At 40.0% G+C, this 23,389-nt stretch overlaps 1 protein-coding gene across 1 annotated transcript in view; it reads right to left on the reverse strand.

The window, feature by feature from the left end:
• The window catches only part of epha10 (EPH receptor A10), a 433,571-nt gene that overhangs the window by 222,124 nt on the left and 188,058 nt on the right, over positions 1-23,389 (reverse strand). Inside the window, exon 5 of the mRNA XM_088090045.1 lies at positions 17,751-17,898. The gene's annotated coding sequence lies outside the window, so the exon portion shown is untranslated. The remainder of the gene's footprint in view (positions 1-17,750; positions 17,899-23,389) is intronic.

Raw genomic sequence — 23,389 nt, forward strand, 5'->3', positions numbered from 1 at the left:
CATGGGACCCGTCAATTTCATTATTTCTCTCTCTGTCCGTCTCTCACTCCGCCTGTCTTTCATCTCATCTTGTGCGGGGTGTCTCACACTGACCTAAATATCTTGTGCGGCGTGTTGATGACTTTACATTATGGGGGGAGAGAAAGGTCACAGAGGGGTGTAGACAAGCACAAAAACACACACAATCTCACTGACTCATGCACACACACACACACACACACACACACACAAATGTCATTGCCAACACTCTTATCAAATGTAGACTCCACACCACACACACAAGCATGTTCCTGCACACACACGCACAGCTTGGTGAAGTGCAGGGATGTTTGAGGGTGGAAGTAATCTCCCATGAATATTCCATCCCAGCAGCAGCAAGCCATTTTAATTATCAGCCCCTCCCAGGCCCTCTGTGAGGTCTAGCCCAGGTAAATTAGGCTCAGCAAACACCCTGTCTTCAACCCCACCAAATTCAATATGATGTCAAATAGAGCACAGCGGTCTGCGAGCACACACAAAGCGTGCGCTCTGCTGTGCGTGCACAATGCTAGTGGTGGGTCTAGAAGGGTGTCTGTGTGTGTGTGTGTGTGTGTGTGTGTGTGTGTGTGTGTGTGTGTGTGTGTGTGTGACAGATGGGAAGGAAGTGAGAGAAAGAGAGAGACAGGCAGTCCCTGTGTATTGTGAGTGTGATGCAGAGAAACACACAATCATACGTGTCAGCATGTAGGTATTACTGTTATGCATTATATTTTCCGTACACATTAAGGTCACAGATAGTGTTGCCATGGCAGCACAACTAATCTCATCATATATCCCGCAGCTCAAACCTAATCAGTGCTCCGAACACTTTTCGCCTCATGTAATCTTTTTTCTGGTTTTCCTATATCGTATCAACTGCTTTTTATGCACATATTCAAACAAAAATCACTGTCATGTCGATTAATTTTTCAAAAGTTCATCTCATTGTGACTTCTTGTACGAAATACCTCTCAAACGCCTATTTTTGATTATTACTTTTACTTTCAAACTTCATCCACTCAAAGCAGATCTATAGATTGGAAATATTAAAAGTACCCTTCAATAAAATGTACATATTTGTGTCAGTGCTTTGACTGCCAGGCAGACACACTGCATTGTTCCTGATATTTTACCGTATTTTACATAAATAAGATTGATTAAGCACGTGTACTTATATGTTTAATAAATGAGTTTGGAGGTCTTAATGTGGTCCTAGGTGTAAAAATTGTCTCTTAATTTAGTAGTTGACGTGTTGCATCGTGTTTTGCTGCCTCTGTTCTGTTCATAGATGTAGATCAATACCTTGAACCCAAGATGGCGCCTTTCCAGTCCAATAGAGCTGCTCACCTGGCAAAACCCAAAAAAAGTTTCATTCCGGGTTTACTTCCATTGTATGCTGCGCAATGAATATGCGTAGTAATGTTTCGCCCTCTCAGCTCATAGACTAGATTTTTAAATTCTTTTTCTTGGCTACAGGAAAATTTAAAAATAATTCAAAAAAACATGAATTAAAAATCATAATGGAAAGAGTCACAACTGATCTTGTTTGCCGTTTGAGGTGTCCTTTTAACAGTTTAACAGAGGTCTCTTTTACAGTGTTGGTCTATGTGGGAAATGTATTTTGGCCGCAGGGGATTTTTTTTACTGCAATACCACACTGGGAAAAATTGAAAGCAAGGCTGAGCCCCACTCTGTGGGGCCTGGTTCCACCTTATTTTTTCTTTCTTAGTTTTCCTTGATTATTATCTCTCACTATGAAAACCATGGCCAAGAAGCCACAATAAAAGCAGTGTTAAGAGGAAAAATATGATACAAAAACATCAATAGACAACAACAACAAACAAAATAATAATATCTATAGTATTTAAATCTTCAAAAATCTTCAAAAACATTGACAAGGATTATTATTTTCTAGTTTCAAATTAACATAATTTCACCAAGTGTGATGACCACAGCTAAGAATAGCACCTGGGAATAGTGGGCAGTTACCAAAGACCCTCAGTGTCCCTTAAAGCTTCAGGTTCATTGTGTGCCAGTTGGTAATTAAAGTACAACATCAATAAAGCACCATTACCGGATCTATCTTGTAAACGAGCCCTGTGTCAAAATCTAGTTATAACACCTTCGGTTTTTAAGGTTACATTTACTGACATATTTTTCATTAAAGTTATTTAATCAACATTCCACAAACTAATTGACAAGTAATATTATCCCAGCATGGGAGTAACGCTTGATGTTTGGGTGTTTAATAAAGCTGCCACATAGACTTTTCTCTCTGTGCTGAACTTAATGAAAACATGAATGCAAAAGGAATCATACCATAGACTGTGTAGAAGAAGTGGACATCGTGACATGAGCCAGTGGTTTTTGGACTACCTGTTTGAGGCCTTGAGTTTGGCATTTCGGCCATGGCCCATCTCTGATTTTTTTGGGCCAGCGGTCACTATACATGGACAAGACGGTGGAGCTGTGGAGAAGCGAGGGGTGATCTGACTGAGAGCCCTCGAACACTGCGGTGGTAGCGACTTGTCAATCACAAGATAGCCACGCCCTAAAACATACCCTTGTGTATCGTCTTTTAAACTCTGAAAAGGACTAGAATTTACTAAATGAACATGATGCTGTTTTAAAGAAGACTTCAAGCCCATAAACGCATTACGAATGTTTTCTAAGTTAATAAATCAAGTAAGAAGTAGGATCATTTTCTTATAGACTTCTTTACAATCAGACTTCTTTTTGCAACTGGTGAAGTGGCCCCCTGGTGGGCAGATTTATGGTACGTCTGCACTGGCTTCACATTTCTTTTTCTACAAGACTCAGATGCCACACAGCAATTGCCACTGTTTCAAATGCTCACAAATTCAGCTGTTGGCCAAATATTTTCTTTCCTTTTAAGCTTTTCTGTAATCGAAACACAAACACCTTTATAATTCAAACATTATGGCGATTAAATTAAAATAAGCAATTATTATTATTATATAAACATCACAGGATTAGGGAGAAGGAAAAAGAAAAGAATAATAATATTTGTGATAAAAACTAAGCAAAAAGTGTGAAAAAGAGCTACATACCTTTACAACAAAAGATTTACCTATGAACAGATAACAGAGGCCACTATAACTTTTCAGAACCAGAGTTAGCCCCTCAGAACGTACATACTGCAAAGAGGGCAGTGTCTTGGACAGGTTGACAGTGGATTTTTGCCCTAACAGGTTAATCTGGCCATGCTTACAAACTTTTACAGTGTTGAGTTCCTCACAACCACGGTGGATAAAATATCAGTTAAAAACCGTCCCGCTCACGCCGTACTCCAAACTCCCGGCTACATCAAAGTAACTCAGTTTGGGATCGGATCAGGTAAGACTCAGGTGCTCCAGTAAAGCTATCTATCATCTCTTATCTTCTTGATGTTTAATCTAGCTTAAACCTTTCCTCACTCTCTGCCTCAGCCGATGGAACAGAAATTGAGTGGAAACAGGCCTTCACACAAACACAATCTTCAATCTCCGTCCTCTCTCTGTGCCTGCCGCTCTCTCAGGAGTGATCATAGGGCCCCCTGAGTGGTGCTACCACATTTAGACCTACTAATGATCTGCTCCCTGGTCCTCTCCAGCTCTGCTACACTTCTAATCACAAGGACATCCACTGTCTGATCTACAGAGACTTGCCTGCCTGGCAGTCGATTACCATAATCAGGACTCATAAGACAGGTATTTAATTAGCCACCCTGAAAAACACATCAGTACACACAGGGGCCTGGCAAGTGTCTACAGTTCGCTTGGTGAAAGATTTACCACTGCATTTAATCTGCCTGTTTTTAAGAGTGGGGAGCCAGTTTTTCATCTGACGCCGAGCAAAGCTGAATAACATAATTCTAAGAAGTACAGCTCTGGCAAGCTTTGAAGCTTTGAGGGTCTACTGAATTCAAAAGTTGTCCATTAAAAGAGAGTGACGGTCCTAATGTCCCCTTAGCTATAAATGTCTGGTTTTATTCCCAGTGACAGGTTTGCAAGAAGAGTGGTAAAGTCTTGAGTGGAGAAAGCAAGGTTTTAGAAAACAATTACCGTGTTGTGATTTTCACAGCATTTACAATCATCATTCATCACAATTAAATTAAATTAATTAAAGATCAGGTGTGACGAAAGTGTTATAGAGCTCACATTAGGGCTGCAACCAAAGATTGTTTTCATTACAGATTTGTTTATTTGGATCTTTTAAAACAAAGGCTAGTCTACAAAAAGAGTCCATATATCAATTAAAGGGACCCCTTATCAAAAGTACATATTTTTGCTGCAGAGCTATTTATTAACCAAGCTGGTCACCAACATTGTCTGATGTTGATATTTGGTTGCATTTAGGTTGTGACTTTGGGTGACTGAATTCAATGTCAGAACAATGTCTGATGTGAACCTTAATTTGATGCGGAACAAGTGTTTATTAGTAAGTTTTCTGAACACTGTATCATGTATGTCTTTGCTGCTACCAATAAAGTATTATGTTATATTATGACATGCGGATATTTTGTTGAATTTAAGTTGAGTTGTTAAAAAACCAAAATCCAGCATCTTCCAAACATCTCATGCCAACGTACAATAACAGCATCGATCATGGAAAACAAAACCCAATGTCTGCAAAAGCCTCATAATGTTAACATCCACACAACATAAAATGTTAAAGTCACTGGACATCTAAAATATCCTCAACATGATTTTCATTCCAATTAAAGTCTTATGACTGTCCAACTAAATAAGAGTCCAGTTTCTATCTGACATATTGACATGTGGTGCCGACTGGGACTATCTCTCTGAAACACTTAAAACAAAAACCAAAATTCATGAGGGTAGGGTTATTGCTGGGCTTTTGCATTAGGCTAGGTCAATTTTAGCTGTAGATATAACTAATTAATTGGCAACTAAGTGTCTTTTGGCTTCTCTAAAACCATTTAAAAATACTGTACGTTATCCACAATAGGTTGCTACATAGACTGTATGTGTTATACATATGCCAGAGTGGATTTTTCTTCACATTACAGCATCTATGCACAAATTCCCACTATACACATTTTAATCAGCATACACTGTAAAATCAAATCATATATCCCACAAAATGTGCAAAGTGACCTTTGGCTTTAGCTGTCACACACAATAAAAATGCTTTTGATACAGATGGGGGTTGTCACACCTCAGTCTGCATGTGGGAGAGCAAATCGTGTAATGAGTCTGGTGTGTTGTTGAATGTGATTAGTTATGCTGGATTTAAACTCTATATGTGAGCCATGTTGCGTGTTTCCTCTTCAGTGCATGCCACAATTACAAATACTGTCTGTTGGGAGGCGGTCAAACAACTGGTTTTCGATTTTTCTGATCTAATTGAGGTTAAAAGGTCAGTGGCTCCAAGCTGGTTCTCTATTTAAAACCATGAAAAGCTTGTTTCTACAGAAGTCTCAGCTCTCCTGAGTGCCTTGTCTGAGAGACAGAAGATGTTAATTGTTGCTCATCTTTACATTTGATATTTGGGTTCTCACTTGGGATGTCAGTTTTGGTTAATTCTCTTCCAATCGTGCAACACCCAGTAACCCATTAATTAAGTAAAGTACAAGAGGCCTTTCCTTGTAGTCTGGTACTCCACTGACTAAGTGAGCTTTAACGCCACATTTCAAAGCACTATCCTTTTAGAGGCGTCGAAATGTTGTGTCTTGCCTTTTATTTTTTCTCTGTTGGTTTTGCAGACAGACAGCCGGCTAGCCACGTTATATGTGGAAACACTGTGCCCATTGCCCACCCTCTGGTCCCCACTGGTTAGCTAAAGTAAGCACTCTGCACTGCACACCACCCAGGTCAGACTGAAGCAAGCTAGCTGCACTGCTCAATCCACAATTACAACAAGCAACAACGTCCCTGTGGCAGGATGGCTTTGCTGTAGAAACTTACATACATGATATGAAAGACAATATCTAATCTCACATCACAATACCCATATAATATCAATATATTGTCCAGCCCCAGTTCCAGTGTTAGATTATCAAGAAATGTGTAAATTGCTGTTATAAAATACAATAAGACCCAAAGTCTTTAAGAGTATTACAGTTTAAGCGTCATATTAGCATTCATAGTATTTATACATTTATAAACAACCTTACTCATCACCATGTGTGCCGGATAGCTGCTATGAATAAGAGTGAATGGTGTTATGCGTGTACATACATATGTATAAGAGCACATTACCGTGTGTGTCAGAGCGTAACCAATCTTCTTATAGTTCCACATATCGTTATGCATTAGTGTATTAGGCTACGCTATCTGCCTCTATAGCTGAGGGATTTATACAATGTGTATGGCCTGCATGTGTCATTCCTTCTGCGGGAGGGAATGATGAAATGGCCACATGCAGCAGGTGCACACACATTAATCAGCCTGTAAACAGCCTGAAAAGTTTATTTCTTGACCATAAGAGATGAAAAAATGGAGACGAAGAGAAAAAACACGAGCTGGAGAAAAAATATTGGTCGAGTTTATATTCATGTTAGTTTGCTGTGACTTTGGTTCTATTCATTTAAATTCTGTTTAGTTTTTTGCTTAGTTCAGTTTATTTGCACGGGGATATACAGAGGTGAGGAATGAAACAATGTAATGTAATCACAACCTTGGAAAATAGATTTATCACTTTAACAGGAGACAGAGAAAGAGAGAGGCGGCCTTAGTGGAAGTACACTGTGTCATGGTGTCATAAATATTCAGTTTTCAAGTGGGGCAACATTCCTCCAGTCTCTCTCTCTTAGGTCGCTGTTTTGTACGTTTCCTGCATAAATCACTTGAGTGGATTCGAGTTCACACAATTCAAGTATGTTACAGTTGGCATGCAAACAGGAGCTGCCTCTGGTTGCCTGTGAGTGCACAGGATGCCTGCCTGAAGCAGAATTGCAGTGTTTGTGTGTGTGTGTGTGTGTGTGTGTGTGTGTGTATAGAAAGCATCTGTGCATAATGTACATAATTCAAACATGTGTGCATGTGTGTATCTCAGTGCTCGCTTGCATGCACAAACCTTACAGCCCGTGTGTGGCGTGTGTGTGTGTCCTAAATATTACAGCAGCAAATCCTTAAAAGAGATCACTTCTCTGACACTTTCCCCCATGTGGCATGATGTGGCGTGAGACCCAGTTCTGTTAGTGAGGAGACAGATTGCTGCAGCTCCGCTTCCCATAATCCTACTGTCACTTACGTTATACGAGACAAGTCCTGCATGCTATCATAAATATACTCATATGCTTTCTGCTCCACGTTTCTTAATGTACAAGATAAATATAACCAAGAAGTAAATGTTTACATGTTTCAACATTTTCCATCACATTGGACAATGTACACATTTGTAGAGTGTAAAAGGTTGGGAACACAACAGATTTTATGTTACACTGCCGAGGCATGTTTGTCCTAAAGGAACATGTCGCTCTGTTTTATGTTAAATTTGGTAAGATGCTTCACTGAGCTAAGAATCCAAAAATGGCAAACAACTGAAGTCACAGGGGTCCAAGTTTAACAAAAGCAAAACTATGATATATTCACTACAATGTCTGCATAAATTTGGGGCAGGCAAATATTATGGTTTTAGGGTAAATTCATTGTGTTTTGGTAATCTAAACATGACTGAAAAGCTTCCACAACCTTGAAAACAAACCACTTATTTAGAATATAGTCTTTTAAAATTTTTAAATAATGTTATTAATCTATTTGTCATTTGTAATTGTATATATCTGTGATGCTGGTCTCATAAAGCAGTATGATTAAGTGTATTATTCACAGGAAAAAGTAATGAATTACAATAAATAAATGAACTTAAAATAGGTTTAAACTAATGAACTTTACTTCAATATGTTTTGAATTATTTAAGAGCAATACACTGTACCAGAAAGCTAAATACAGCTTAAAAAATACATCCATTTACTGGCTTTTTCTGAGTGACCAGAGATCATTGGAAGACAGACAGGGGGGACGTCCTCTTACAGTAATATCAAAAGAACAAAGTTCTCTACATCTGGGCAAACTGCAGTGTACCACTTACTAGAAAACTACAGGTTGGGTATTTTTTTTTTAAGAAATGTCAAATGCATATAACTTGTTTTTGTCTGTGCAGAAAGGAATCATTTGATTTTATTTTGCCATCTTAAATGAACTAACCGACACACAAATTCAAAATGCTCTGCTCCAGCCATTTGAAATTCTTCTTCAAAGGGCTTCTTTTTTTTTCAATGTACTTACATTTACAGGAAATTAATTGGTTACGAGTTCTGTAGTACATTTTATTACATCGTCTGTGGAATTTAAATTTCCAGTAAATTCTGGTAAACTTTTCCTATTCTGTAGGATACGACACCACGGCTTCTTCTAAGCAGAGACAAATTTTATTAAAGTCTTCAGGTAATTGTGAGATGTGCTCTGAGTATTTTGCATTTCATTACAATAGCAACTAGATGTTGGACAAATCTGCAAGTATCACCAAGAGAAAAGTTTCTGGTTGCAGAGGGGAATCAGAAGTCAGAGAAGGAAGCCAGAAGTGGGATTGGAGCTCGAAGACGAGACTTTTGGATAATCCGAGATAATCCCTTGGGCAGAATCTCGGTCAAAAAAGCAACATATGGCGTCAGACAAAAAGAGTGTGAAGGCAAGCAGGAGGGCAACTTCACAGCCGCAGTTCAGACTGGGACAGCCAAAATCAGCTGTCAGCTTTACAAGTCTGTGGCAAGGCAAAAGTCCTCAAACCCCTGACTCATAGCAAAGCCAGCAGTGACAATCTAAGAGAAAAGAAGTCACTGCTCTGAGATAATTTATGCCTCCAAGTTTAGGCAAAAGAAAATCAAAAACTTTTCCCCACCATAAGTTCTCGTGAGTCAAGATAAAGTCACGGTGGCGAACTTTCAAGTAAATCAAACCAAAATCAACCTGTGATGAGGGAAAATGATGAGACTTCAGTGGTAATTGACTCGATTGATTAGCGGGATCCCAGCGGTGCACGAGGTGGAAGCGACGGAACATCTGCAGCCGAGCTCCTCGATTTTTTATTGAAAGAATAAAGGACATCCCTTCATGTTTCAGAAAGCCGAAGACAGACGGCCACAGGACAGCTGGCCTGGACCTGAGAGAGAGGATGAAAGATGCTGCCACTTTGAGGATGGTAGAGAGCTTCACGAGGGATGAAGATTTCAATCTCTGTGTGTTTTCTTTCTAAAACAAATGTGTGGGTGTCGAGTGTGCACACAACAACTGCCTCATTATTTGCTTCCCATCAGGGTCACAACTCTCTTCTCCAGATACTGACTCCCCCCACCCACTCATGTTCTGAAGTCACACAACAGTGCACTAAGTCCACAACTAATTTGCACCACATACACATGTATACACACACACACACTCTGCTGTTCACCTTTGTCTCCAACAAGTCTCACTCTCTCCTTCCTTTTCTCTCTCTCACGCCCTGCCTCACGGAAACGCCCTTCCCTCCGCTAATCCCAAAGACTGTTTAAAATCGTCCAGCGCTCCGATTCTCTGCCTGAGATTAAGACGGGCCTTGTCTCATTAGTGCCTCATTACCACATCAGATAGCGGGCTTAACAGAGTGTCAGAGAAGGAGGGGTGGAGAGGAGGAGAACGTTTAAAGGAGGGGAGTGAAAAAGAGCATAAGAGCTTATATAGACAGACGTGAATGCATCTGTTGCTAAATAAAAATATGCTTCAAGAGGCTTTTTATCTCCTGCTGCATCCTTTATTGGGAGTTAGTAGCAGTGGAGTGAGGAACCTCCAGCTTCAAACACCATCTCGGTGAGCGCCGCTGGGAGGAACATGAACACGATTAGCGACTGTTGAGGGAGGAGAGGGGGTGTGGATTTTGGGAATAATATGCAATACTTACTGTTGGTACAATTCCGAGGTGGCAAAATTTTATAAGCAGTGGGTCCAAGACGGGGACCAGGGAAGCCTGCACACACATATGCAGGACATAAAATGAGCCACTGGACCGTCATTATTCTGCATCCGTCCTTCAGCCAATCAATAAGAACTCATTGAAACATCATTCCTAATCATTTGCACCAGGCTCCTGGGATCCCACAGCAATCAGTGTTTACATGCAATAAATGCAGGCACAACGGGATTAGCTGCCTGACGTTATTCAATAGTGGAGACATTTTTAAATTAGAATACTGGTGATTACTTGACATAGGTAGGGAACAGCGAAAAAAAAAAGCGGTGGCTGGTGGATGACTGGTTGGGTGCACAAAGCAGAGTGACAGCAGAGACTGGGGTCAAAGTTGAAAAACTATAAGTCATGTAGGTATGCTGAAAAAAGAAAACTGTTGAATAATTACCTCAATCTGTTACACATAAATGAATTAAAGTTTAAGCTCAAATCAAGTTATCAAGTTATTATCATAGGTGCTTTGAAATTGAGTTGAGAAAATTTAATTCATTTGTGTGTTGCCAGTGGAAGTATTATGGTACCAGGGTATATCAGGGTATAAATACCAGGGTATTTCAGTATTGTCATAAATACAGTAATGTCCTAATACTTTCTCTACTAGCGGAACAGACAGCTGAGCTGAAAGACACCACAACACAGAGTTACTGAACTGTAACCAGCTGACGACCAGCAATTATTTAATTGACCCTTGTCAGTCTTCTGTGATAAAGAGAAAGTTAAATTCAAATGATGAGCAAAACAATAAGTTCTTTTGAATGAGGAATGGGAACCAAGATCCAGTTCCAAACTATCTGATTCATCGATATCATATGCCTCCAAGCTTATCAATTCATTTTATTGATGCCGATGTATTTTTTTTGACAGTTTTGAACTGCAAAACATAAAAAAAAACAAACTCATGTGTCAACGCCGCTGGATACTTACAATGAGAAGGAGTCATGGCGAAGAGGAATAAGAAACAGTCTAAAATTTGGCTTCATTTCACAGAGAAATACCACAATAGCGCTGCTTTTAATGTCTGTATTATGATCATTTCAAGTAAAGGTGGAAACACCAGCAACATGCTGAAAACATCTGTCACAACATGGGCTTAAATTCTAGGATTATATTTGACATTCTAAACGCCATTGCATCCCGACCTAGCAGCACGTCCAAAAAATGAAGCCTTTTCAAATATTTTCACATTTCAATTATTTTATATGAATAATAAAACAGTTGCAATGACGCTGAATACCTGTATAGGCCAATTTTTTTTCCATGCAGAAAACTGATCAGACATCAATACGAGAATCTATAAAGACTCAGAATGATTCAGCATTGATTATGGTATTAATATCAATAAAATCAAATTTATTTCCATTCTATTTTAATATTAGCAGTCTTCAGATATAAAAAGTCATATTTTTAAACTTAATGTGCCAGACCTGAACTCAAGGAAAAGAAAAACATGAGCTACAGTTATGCTGACCAGCAAAAAGTGATCATCAGTTGAACAAAATGTGACATCTATAAAGTGAGCAACTATCCCTATCTTTCTGCTTTTGTCAATGAAGCTCCCCAAATGCAGCCCGGCTTCTCTACTGCCTCGACATATTCGGCTGAGTACCCCCTACTGCAGCACAGCAGGCTTATTCCCTCCCAATCTAAATAAATCTTTCCCTTGTGCAATTAGTAGCAGAGGCCTAATTCCCGTGTCCTCAGCTCCCACTGCCAACCCATTAACACTTGTAGGCCATCGCTGTGGCCGACTCCAATATAAGTCAGCAGGCTGCAGCCCGCAGGCTTAACGTACTGCAGAATGAATCCCCCACATATCAATGCGGTTTAAGCTGAGCAGGCTGATATATCTGCTACAGCTGCAGGGGGTCAGGCTGAGCTGGCTGGATGCCAGCTGTGACAGTCAAAACTACTAATGTGGAGGTCATGATACACGTGATACAATCTGGCAACACAACTGTATGATTTCATAACCAACAGTGTTCACTGTACAACTGAAACAATTAGACAATTCACAGTTCACTAAACACCTCATACGAAGATCAGTTGACCAATTATAGCTTAGCAGCCTTAACTACACACAAATGAACTGTCAAGCTGTGTTTCTAAAACTAAAAACACAAGGGCACAATTGTTATAAAGGAATTAAACAATGTGTTTATCTGCTCTTACAAAAGCTGAAATGGTTAATTAGCCAGCTGGCTATCACTGATCAAATAGTCCATCAAAGTTATCATTTAACATGAGAGGCATGCTTTTCCAATGAAATCTCATCAGAATATGATTTCATCCTGACTCGCATGTTTTGCTGCTTTGCAGCGGCAGAAGTTGTCCCTGTGTTAACAAGAATGGGTGAGATATGGTCACAGTAACCCTGACCTTTGACCCATGACCATTAAAAGCTAATCAGTTAATCCCTGAGGGCAAGTGGACATTTGCACCAAATTTGAAGAAATTCCATCAAGACGTTCTTAAGACACTGAGTTCACCAGAGTGGGATGGACAGACGAACAGGTTGTCTGTCAACCCTTCAGCAAACTAACGGGTTGGCAGGCAACCCGAAAAAACGTAATAACTCCAGCCATCGCTGAAGCCACACTGAAAGGAGGCATAAAAAGATGTCAAACTCATGTGTCTACGCTGATGCAAACTGGCAAAAAGAAGTAGTCAATGTCGAGGGGAATAAACTGTCTAAAGTGTGGCTTCATTTTTGAAGAAAGATGAAAATGTTGCTGCTTGTTATGTCTGTTAAATGATCATTTGAGCTAAGGGTGGAAACTGCAGCAAAATGCTAGAACAAGGGGTCAGCGGTTTGGTTGAGGGAACAAAATTACCTGGTTATGTTAGGAAAAGATTGCGGATGTTGCTAAAAATAACATCCGGCTTTAAGTAGCACAAACTCCACAGCCAATGTTGTTGTTGTTTGTTTGTCACGCACAACAGTCTCCTGTGTCAAAGTCCTGAGTTTGGATCCATCCACATCCTCTTCCAGCCACCCTACGCAGACATCTGCAGCCTTTAAAATACATCCACTGCTTTTAGCATCTATTAAGGATATTGATGGGTTTGCATTGGAGTTTGTACAAAGCCCAGTGTGTCTCACACAGATGCTACAAGGTGACACTGCCCAAGGAGCACATTTTGATGTCCTGGGTATGAAACCAAGCCTGCTTCCCCTACATCTGTCTGAAGTTATGGATGAATTGTTTCAGAAATTATAAGTCTTAAATTGCATATGATTGCAATTTTTTATGTTTTATATCAATGTAAATTCAGAATATTTGTGTTTTGGACTTTTTATTAGACAAAATACATTATATTTTGACATCATTTTGTACTCTGGGAAACACTGTGATAGGCAATTCCACTATTTTTATGACATCTTAAAAGATGTGTATATAGAAGAGAACTATATTTCTGTTTCATATAGCATATGTTAATCTACATTTGATTAAAACCACTCTTTAATCCATATCTCAAATACACTTTCTGCTGCTTCCATGTTGTGTCTGCACAAGCTGCCAAAGATAAATGCCACTGTGCACCACTTCCCCGATAAAGCGCTGCCAACTTTCTCATTATCTACGACTGTGGAACACTTTGTTTCTTATTAAACTGAGGTACTTACTCAGACGGGTGGACACCCACAGTTCTCTCCTCTCCCAGTTAGACAAACAACTCAAGTTAACGTCGGTTCTATAGGACAGGGCAGTAAAGTAAATTATGGCGAATAATCACATGGCGCCAGCAGCAGTACAATAACTGCCACGCTGCCTTGATTTCTGCTGCACCTGTTATTGAATAATGACAGAACTAAACGCAGGTTCTACACCGGCCGCAATTCATCATCGGTCATCGACAGCCAGCTCACAGATGAGAGAGAGGGAGGCTGGAGAGAGAGGCAGAGAATGAAAGGAGAGGAAGGTGTGGAGAGAAATGCAGGGGCATGAATAATGGAAGGAGTGTGGTGTGTGTATTCCCAGCGCTCGCAGAATTACTCTCACTTTGCAGCATTTAATCAATGACTCTCCCTCTATATTTTAAATCCCTCTCTCCTTTCCTCCCTCCCTTACTCCCTCTATGGCAGTTTTCATTTCACAGCGGGGTCATTTGTGTAGCAATATGCTGTAATATACCAAACACACATATACACAGACTGTATACACAAACTCACAGTCACTCTGAGGGAAGGGGAGGGCTAACAACATCTCATCTGCTAGAAGTAAGATATGAGTTCCTTCACAATAATTTAGCACGACTCTCCCCCTCCTCTTCACCACAGCTTATTGAAATGTGACTATTTTAATTTTTTTCATCTGACCAGTTGTTTGGTTGGTTGTTTCTTTGTGGAGGTTCTGCTTTGTTGAGACAGTGTTACCAAAATGGTGCATGAGAATTAATCTCCCAGCAGCGGAACAGTGGATACTTGCCCTTGTAAATTAAAATCAAAGCAGCAAAAACACCAGAACAATATTCAACTCACATTTATCAAAACTGCTGTATTCGTTTAAAGTAATTAAGTTTTAGTGTCTAGTGTCGAGTAAGTATCACAAAGAAGTCGACCAAATGAAAAGCAAAAGGTAACAAAACCTTAAGCCCAGTCGCCAAAATAAAATGTGTGCATTGTACGTTATCCAAACCACAGATGTCAGATTTGATCATTTCATACACAGCATATTAACTTTTGTAGAGTAATATAGTAACGAAGTTTGGATTAGAAATGAGCTGAGTTTCTTATCAGGAGGAGGAGACAATGAATGGCATGAGACGTGGTGAGACGACTGTCAAGCAGCAGCAGCAGACCACTGTGTTCGAAACCAACAAACAAAACCGGGTATTTCTAACAACTTGTTAGGACATTTGCAGCTATGTTTGTTGCGACAGAAGCAGGTATTGTTTAAAAACTCACTGGGAAATTTTCAACTATATTTGTTGTAACAACACAGGGTATTTTTCAACAACAGATTGGGACATTTCAGCTATGTTTGTTGCTACAAAAAAGGTATTTCTAATGACTCGTAGGGACATTTCCAGCTGTGTTTGCTGCAATACAACCTGGTATTTTTTCAGGACATGTAGAGACATTTCCAGTGATGTTTGTTGCAATGAAACAGGGTATTTTTAACGAGAGGTTGGGACATTTCTAACTTTGTTTCAACAGAACCGGGTATTTTTCAACACCATGAGGGGATATTTATATTTTTCCATTTTTTTTAAATGACACGTGGAAACTTTTCCAGCCATTCTTGTTGCAACAATCTTTGTATTTTTTGAGGACACATGGTCAGTCTTGCTTGTGGTGTCCAAAGTGAGTATTTAAAGCCAAAACATGATATTGTCCTTACTCTACAGTCAAGTGGGATTTTTTGAGCCTGAACATAACCACATTGTTAGCGGTACTACGAATGAAATGAAACTATAACTTATGAAACTTAAAAAGGAAACACATCCGTGGTTGGCAGAGACTTTAAAAACGAACTTTTATCATGGCGTTCAGAATAAACTTTTAGACAAAAGATGAGATAATAATAACAACACTGTGTCAAAGTGGCAAAAGAAGAGACATTTTCCTATGCTTTAAAGTGGAACTACGCCAGTTTTTAAAATTCATATGTTAGTCTTATGATCTAACAGTCCAAAAAATATTAATAAAACATGAAAGAACTCGCCCAAGTCCAAAAGCTAGAGTGCTCAAATGTGTGATGTCATCAAGTATGAAGTCTGGAGCTGCTCCATAGACAGTGAACCGATGAAGATGTTGTACATTATACTGAGAGCGCCCAGCAGGAATGTTCAGTATGCTCTAGGACACGGGTACATTTTCGGCTTCAGAACTGAAAACTCTCACATGTTCACGGAGGAGCTTCAGACTTTATACTTCATTACATCTCAAGTTTGAGACTTGCTTCTCTGGTTTCTCGCCGTGAGAGAAAGTAGCTCATGCTCACATATGTTCGCTGAAATGTCCTCGACCATGGAAATAACATATTGGAATTCTTAATTTAGGTGGTGTGCCCTTTTGACGCACAATGTCACGCCATGATTGGCTAGCTTTGCGAAGGTCAGACAGGAGCCAGAGTTTTGACTTCTCTCTGTCACTCTTTTTTCCTTTTTTTTTCTTTAAACACAACTATTTCTGTCACTTTTCAATTGAACAACCAGGTCAAAACTGTGAATGTCTTCCAGGAGATACTCAAACTGTGCACTGTTATCCCCATACTGAACCAATTTCCACATCTCGCCCCTCTATGAAGTCAGGATTTTCACTCCGCTTTCCAAGAACTTAAGACACTTGCCACACTCATGCCGTAACAGCGACATTCCCAAAATATTACAACAAAAAGCATGCACTGTACATAAATCTCTTCCTGCTTGCACTGTGCTGACTGGGAAAAGGCCGTGTAGAGTTCAGCGAAGAGTCAGCTGCTGCAGCTGCTGTTGTGTTTCCTTGGCAAGACAGAGATCTTCTGCATTGCCAGAGACTAAATTAACAAGGCCTCCCATAATTAAGCAAGTTTATTGGCCCCTGGGGAGTGCCTTCTCCTCATATAGTTCCCATCTAGCCTTGTTTATATCCCTTTCTTCTTCCTCTATTTCCTTCAACTGGGGAGTAAGCGATCTTTTCATGATTACACATAAATAAGTGCTGTTTTTTGCACGCTGCTATCCACGCTTGCTTAAATACAAAGATCCTACACACACACACACACACACACACACACACAAGCCGATAGAAAACGCTACTTAATTGTCCAAGTCGCTTGAAAGCACATATCAGTACAAATGCACACAAATCTGTTTGCTCAAAAATCCAAAACAAACATGCATAGATGATGAAAAACACACTCACGCGGCAGCCGTCAAATACTCTGTCCACACAGTCCTTTGTACATACACACACACTCGCTCTGATTACACATTACACACATACTGTATATGCAGGTACACATGGTGGAGATGAAAAAACATTGGCTAATGACACGCATCAGATCGCCTCAAAGGTTTGGACTCGAGTCTGAATCACACATCTGTCATCCCACACGTCTCTGTTTCTCTTTCTCTTTCAATTACATATTTATCTTTGTAGTGCCTGAGTGATGCGTTGAGCCCCGATCTGCTACTGATCCCAGCCCAGATCCGACAAAAATAGAACATCCTCCTTATCCTACTATCACCCCCCCTCTTTTTTGCTTTCCCTCCCATCCTCCATCCCCCCCTTGAGGCTTATGTAAATACTTTTCCTGTGATTTCACGTCCCTTTTTTGGTCAGGTATAGTGCTTTTTCTCCCTCGGTTCCACTGGCGACAAGATGACAGGCTGAAAACGGGTAAACAACTAAAAAAATAAAGAAATAAATAAAACTTAACAAACATGCATGTGTGAGAGAGAAAGACAGAAAGATGAGCGTGAGAGTGTTGGAGGAGAGACTGGAGCTCACAGGAGGTGTCGCGCTTTAATCAAATCTTAGCTGGAGGTTGATTTGATGTTTGCAATATTACTTTTACTGATTTTTTTTCTTATGTAGGTGGGTCCTCTTGGGGTGGCACGACTTTTTGCATGATGGAAATCAAAGTGAAAACAGATTGATTTTTGCTATTGCAGTCTTCCTGAATAAATACACAGTACTGTAATTAGTCTATATTCAATTCTTAAAGGTCCGGTGTGTAGGATTTAGGGGGATATATAAACAGAAATGGAATCTAGTATAATTAGTATGTTTTTTTTAGTGTATAATCACCTGAAAATAAGAGTTGGTGTGTTTTCATTACCTTAGAATGAGATGTTTAGAGAGAGGAGTCCACCATCTTGATGAAGTAGCCCAGAGCAGAAAACAAACCACTGACTTCAGGTACGACCATTCCTGTTTTCACACCGCCATCGTAGTTAGCGGCCCCTCAGCAATGAGCCAAACAGCACCTGAAAAACACACATTTTAAACATGAAGCTGCTTTATTCATTCTTCTAACTGGTTTAAATCAAAAGGTCCATTTGTTTGGGAAAGGAGGAGACCTCTGCGGATAATTCGACTCCCATTAAAAGACTCCTGGCTGTCTGGATCTAATTTTTAGGTAATTTTCTGCTAACTTTTAACACACTAGAGGGGAATGGGTTGGGTTAGGTTAGGTAAGTTTTTACATCAGTTGGACATAAAAACGACAGCTGAAAGCAGGAGAGAAGGAATCAGAAGTTTGAAGGCAGTGACATTATTAGCTTGCGGAGGTAGTGAAAAGAGAAAAGTGTGAATGCGCACAGACGGTGGATAAAGCTAGAGGCGGAAAAATAAATACATTACAGTTATCATCCATTAACAGTCACCACATTTTATGATCAATTTATGGTCTGCATTCTTTGCAATAACCAATGAATCAGTCAATTAATAATTTACTTGTCCCTTGAAGTCATACAAGGTCTAACTCCGATGAAATGCAATCCCATCAGCTCCTCTTGTTCATTGTAATTTTGTTCTTTATTGCCTCTTAAGAGAATCAATTTAGCACAGATTTAACAAAGTTAACAACCAGGCAAGTTTATATATTTGTGCCTGTCACATGGACCTCAAACATATTTGATTTTTAATTTGGAGTAAAATTACAGTCTTAATTTTAAGTGTTAATCATTGTTTTGTTTTTTTTGGGTTTTTTTTACCTCATTTTAATAGTATTTTTTTCTAAATCTCTATTGACTTGTTGACTCTATAGTCTTTATTGACTTTCCAGAGCCATTCAGCAGTTATTCCCTTATTATTACTATTATACAATAATAATAATAATAATAATAAGAAGAAGAAGTAGAAGAAGAAGAAGAAGAAGAAGAAGAAGAAGAAGAAGAAGAATTTAAAGAAAAATAGTACTTAATAAAACATTAGGGATGAATGGAAAAAGAAAGAGCTGCCACATTGATGTGTGGACTACTCTCTTAGCGCACATCATAAATAAAGATCACAGTTACTTTTATTTTTGACTGATTTCTTTTTAAAGCATGTCTGAAATCAAAAAGGATTAAAAACGGGAAATAGTCTTCCTGATTGAATTCTCGCTAAGCTTCATTACCTCCACAATGATTTTTCAAGGAACTTATCAGTTTTTGTAACACGTGTCACATTGTGGGATGCAGGTATGTCTAATTCTGGTACATATAACTATGTGACAAAACAGACGCAGCAGTTCAGACAGTGAATTTGCTAATGAATTAAACTGTGAGGAAAAACACTATACAGAGGAAGTGTTAATTGGCTCTGAAAGCACCTGAAAGCAGAGTTAACCAGGCGGCAGGTTTCACACACACAAACATGGATCCATGCTTTGACAATATCCTCAGCTGTCACATATATTGACAGAATCACACTCGCTCAATCTTTTTTTGTTCTTTTACCAACACATATCCACACACACCAACATTGAGTCTCACACTGCTAGCAAACACGCCTCGCAACACAGCCCTACAACAGCTCCGATTAGTCAGGAAAATGCGATTACAGGGACAGAGAGTGAGACAGAGATGAGACTTACAGAGAAGCAAAGACAAAGTAGGTGAGGAGTGAAAACAGAGTGCAGGAGGGAAACAAAAAGAAAGAGAGCGCCACAGGCTACATGGCATCCTCATCCTGAGGATTACTGCAAATCTGACAGGTCACCATGAAAACAGAGCTGGGACTGCAGCAGGCGACAGAACGAAACAGCGAAACGAGTGCAGGGCCCCAGGAGCAGTACACTACACACACCAGCTAAAGACATGTCAGCTGAGTAGTGCCATACCTGTAGTAGCCTAAAACTCAGGTTACAAGGCAGGTTACAGAGCAGACGAGACAAAAATATTTTCAGCTAAAGAGCAGGGGTGTGAGTATGTGTGTGTTTGGCTGGGCACTGAGGTCAGATGAAGGGCTGAAAGAAGTGGATGTTGGGGAAAACAAAAGGATTAAAAGCACTTGACACATTTGATCTTATCTCTGTGTGTCTGCATCATGGTTGTCATGCTGATGCCAGAATCTGCAGTCTGACTCAACAAACTTGGACCACCGAGATATACCCACAAACTGGCCAACTATTGCATCATTTGTTTTCAACAAAATCTCTGCAAAACATCAAAATATTTATCTTCATACAGATGCACTAAAAAGATAGAGAAAAAAAGATGCACTATCCATCGACTGTTATTTTACAGACAACACTCCACCCACTTGTTTTAGTGCTTTACCCTCCTGCACCTGCAGGTTTGTTCCACTGCACCTCTTTGCTCCTACAATCCATTTGTGTTGAAACCCAGAACTCAAGTTTGTAATGTGTGTCAGTTACCTTTGAGTCCTGATTCACATAAGTGCTGCGTCAGTTTGGCAGAGATATCAGCTGGGATGTACAAATGCTTGCCACATAGTAATTTGTTGCTCTGGTAATGGTGCATGCCCTTCAGACACCATTAGATGTAATTATAACAGGCCATCGCTATTAACCTTATAATTAATGCTTAAATCAACCAAGTTTTTGCACTGACCTGATCAGAACAGTACAAACCAGCATGAACCGAAGTTTAGGTAGTTAGAAACCGTTGTTGGGTCAAAGCATTATGAATTGTAATCTGGTCACTTACTGAAAATGTGCATTTGAACAGTGCTCTCACCACTTTAAGAACTAGCTTGACATTCTGGGTCAAACACATACGTTGTATCCTAAAGACACTGACACAAAGTCTACACAGCCCACATATCAGAGACTGCACATTAGCACAACAGCAGCTTGCAACATGCCAAACCCACAGGCCGGGATATAACCCTAACTAGAACCAGCACAAGTTTTGGCCACATCTGCCGTTGTAGAAACTTTAGTGACACCTTAAAAAGCAAACATTCTAACATTATGAGCCAAAAACTCAGGTTTGTCTACATGCCAACACTGAAGAAGTAGCTTCTGAAAATCTTCACCCTGGACAGAGTTTGTTTCCAGTGACCTAAAACACAGTCTGCGTGTAGACAAAAGGCCAAAACACATTAAATTAGGTATATTTACAAAAAATACAGAGCCTCAGATGTGCGTGAAATGAGTACCTGAAAAACATCTCCTGTATAGACAAGCTGTTACATAAGATTGATCCCATTCTAATGTTTGTGTGTTCAGAGTGGAGGTGGAGCCAGGAGGCAAGAAGCATCGCTTAGCATGAAGACTGGATGCACGTGGAAGCTGCTGATGTCGCCCTCTATAAGTTTAAAATACACCTACTAACAAATTTAACCAAATAACGAGAGGAATGTGAAACAACAGTTTGCGGTTTTGTGGTTTTCTGAGTTAACTTCTTCTTGATGAAAACAGCTTATCCTGCCCAGCACTTGAACATCACCAGCTATGGCGCTTGTTGCCTGGCAACCTCATTACAATGACAAAACTCTGGAAAGTTACACCCAGTTGTTTCTCCTGACTATGAATATTTAAACTGGACTGAAAGAAATTATTCGAATCAGTGAAATGATTTATAATTTTATAATTTGTCACTACAATTTTCTTTCAAATCATCTAATGATTAAAAGGGATTTAAAAAAATAATTTATGAATAGTTCCTCTTAGAGCTGAAGTAAAAGAGCAGCAGCATGAAAATCCACCAAGAAATTATAACAGAAAAAGAAAACATTTGTGATGAAAGTAATTCGAAATGACAACAGAATAATTTGAGCTGGGATGAGTCCAAAACAAAAACCATGAAATTTGTGTGTTTGTGTATCCGAGTTGCTTGGGGCTAAATGAGCAGGAAGAGGTAAAGAGGGGGTTACCAAACAAGTTTATTCGGCGGGAAAAAAATGAGATAAATGTTTTCTGCTGAGCGAAGGATGAGTTTAGAGAGCATACATGTAGATAAAGGTTTCCTCTCATCTGTCTTGGCAGTTTCTCCCCCTACTTTTTTCCTCTCTGCTCCTGACTTTTTAGTGAACTCTCTCCGCTCCCTCCCGTCTTGTGAGAGCAGAGGAGGACTCAGTATTTCGGGGGATAGAGGAAAAAAAAGGCTTTTCAGACTCTCTAGTGGTCTTTTTTTATTCATTTCTCATCCTCTGAGTCTCCCCGGCAAAGCTCACTTTCCCTCATCGGCAGACGGGGTCTTGTCTCTCCCCCACCTTCTAATCTGCGATACTCTCCCTCTCCAGTCCTCCCCGCTTTGCTCATTTCACCTCTTATCTCCTTTTGCCTCCCTCTTTCTTCTCCATTTGCTCATTTCCTCTCATTTTCACTCACTTCCTCCTCTCATCGCTCACCTTCTCGTTCAAAAAATATGCCTGAAAATGAGATGATGTAAGAAAACCCGACACTTTTGCAAGAGCAGACTCAGAGCCAAACAGCGATTCTTGTATTTTATTATTGAGTAGACATCCATGGCCTCGCAGAACTGGGATTAGGGAATGTAAAAAAGCACAAAAGAACGACAGCAGTCTGTTAACTTTTGTAGATATACCCCCAAATACCGCTGAGCCGACGGTGCAACGTATCCAAAGATCAGTTACAACTTCTTTTTACAAATCTGATGAGAAAAGCGAGTTGATCACCTGAGGGATGCTGTATGTCTCCTGGTTTATGTCACTGTTGTTGCAGCTTGACGAGCAGAGCAGACAGGAAAAAAAGGAATATTTTATAACCACATACGTCAAGTTTTCTATTGATGTGTGCATGCAGATCTGCTCCGTCGATTCTCAGGAGTTATCTCTCTGATGCTTTAATGTTTTGACAGAATTACGACTGATTAGCAGAGCAATATTGTCATCGCTGCTGGACAATCTGAATATTTTAATTGTTTATCTCTCAATACTTCCGAGACTTGAGTAATGACGATGGCCAAGATTAATGAATAAGTAAGTGCCAGTGGAGTGAGAAACAAATGATGAAATAGTGCGTTATTGTTCTCTGGGCGTAAATCGCTCGCCTCCTGTCGCTGCACAGCGGAGGCTGAGATGGTTTCACTGGAAAATTAGGCGTCTCTAATGCCGGCTAAGCTCTTAAGCTGCTCATTTCTGACGTTTCCGTTACCTTGGTTTTCTCTCTCGCTCTCTCTTTGTTTCTCTGTCTCCTCACTTTTGCTCTTTTTCTTTTATTCCTACTGTATCTTTCTCACTTCTTCAACCTCCCTCTGCATTTCCCTTTATCCTCTTCTCTCTCTCCTCACTTCCGTCCTGCCTGCTATCTGTCTGGGCTCCCTGATGAGAGTTGTATTGTTGTGGTCTGTGGCTGTGAGTTCGAGGAGAGGACCACGGTCAGGCTGAGGCAGCCATCCACACACAAATAAAGCCGTTTTCACAAAACGTCCCGAGACCTCGGCATCTTTGTGAGGATCTTCATTGACTTCTTTTATTCCCAGCAAACACTGCCTGACTTAACTGGGTCACGTTTGGGTACAGCTGAATTATGTCCTCGTGAGATTGTGTTTGTCAAAGAGGAGA

Source organism: Plectropomus leopardus, chromosome 17 (genome assembly GCF_026936395.1).
Source record: "Plectropomus leopardus strain MGB_pleo_1.0 chromosome 17, ASM2693639v1, whole genome shotgun sequence".
In the NCBI taxonomy this organism is placed as follows: Eukaryota; Metazoa; Chordata; class Actinopteri; order Perciformes; family Serranidae; genus Plectropomus; species Plectropomus leopardus.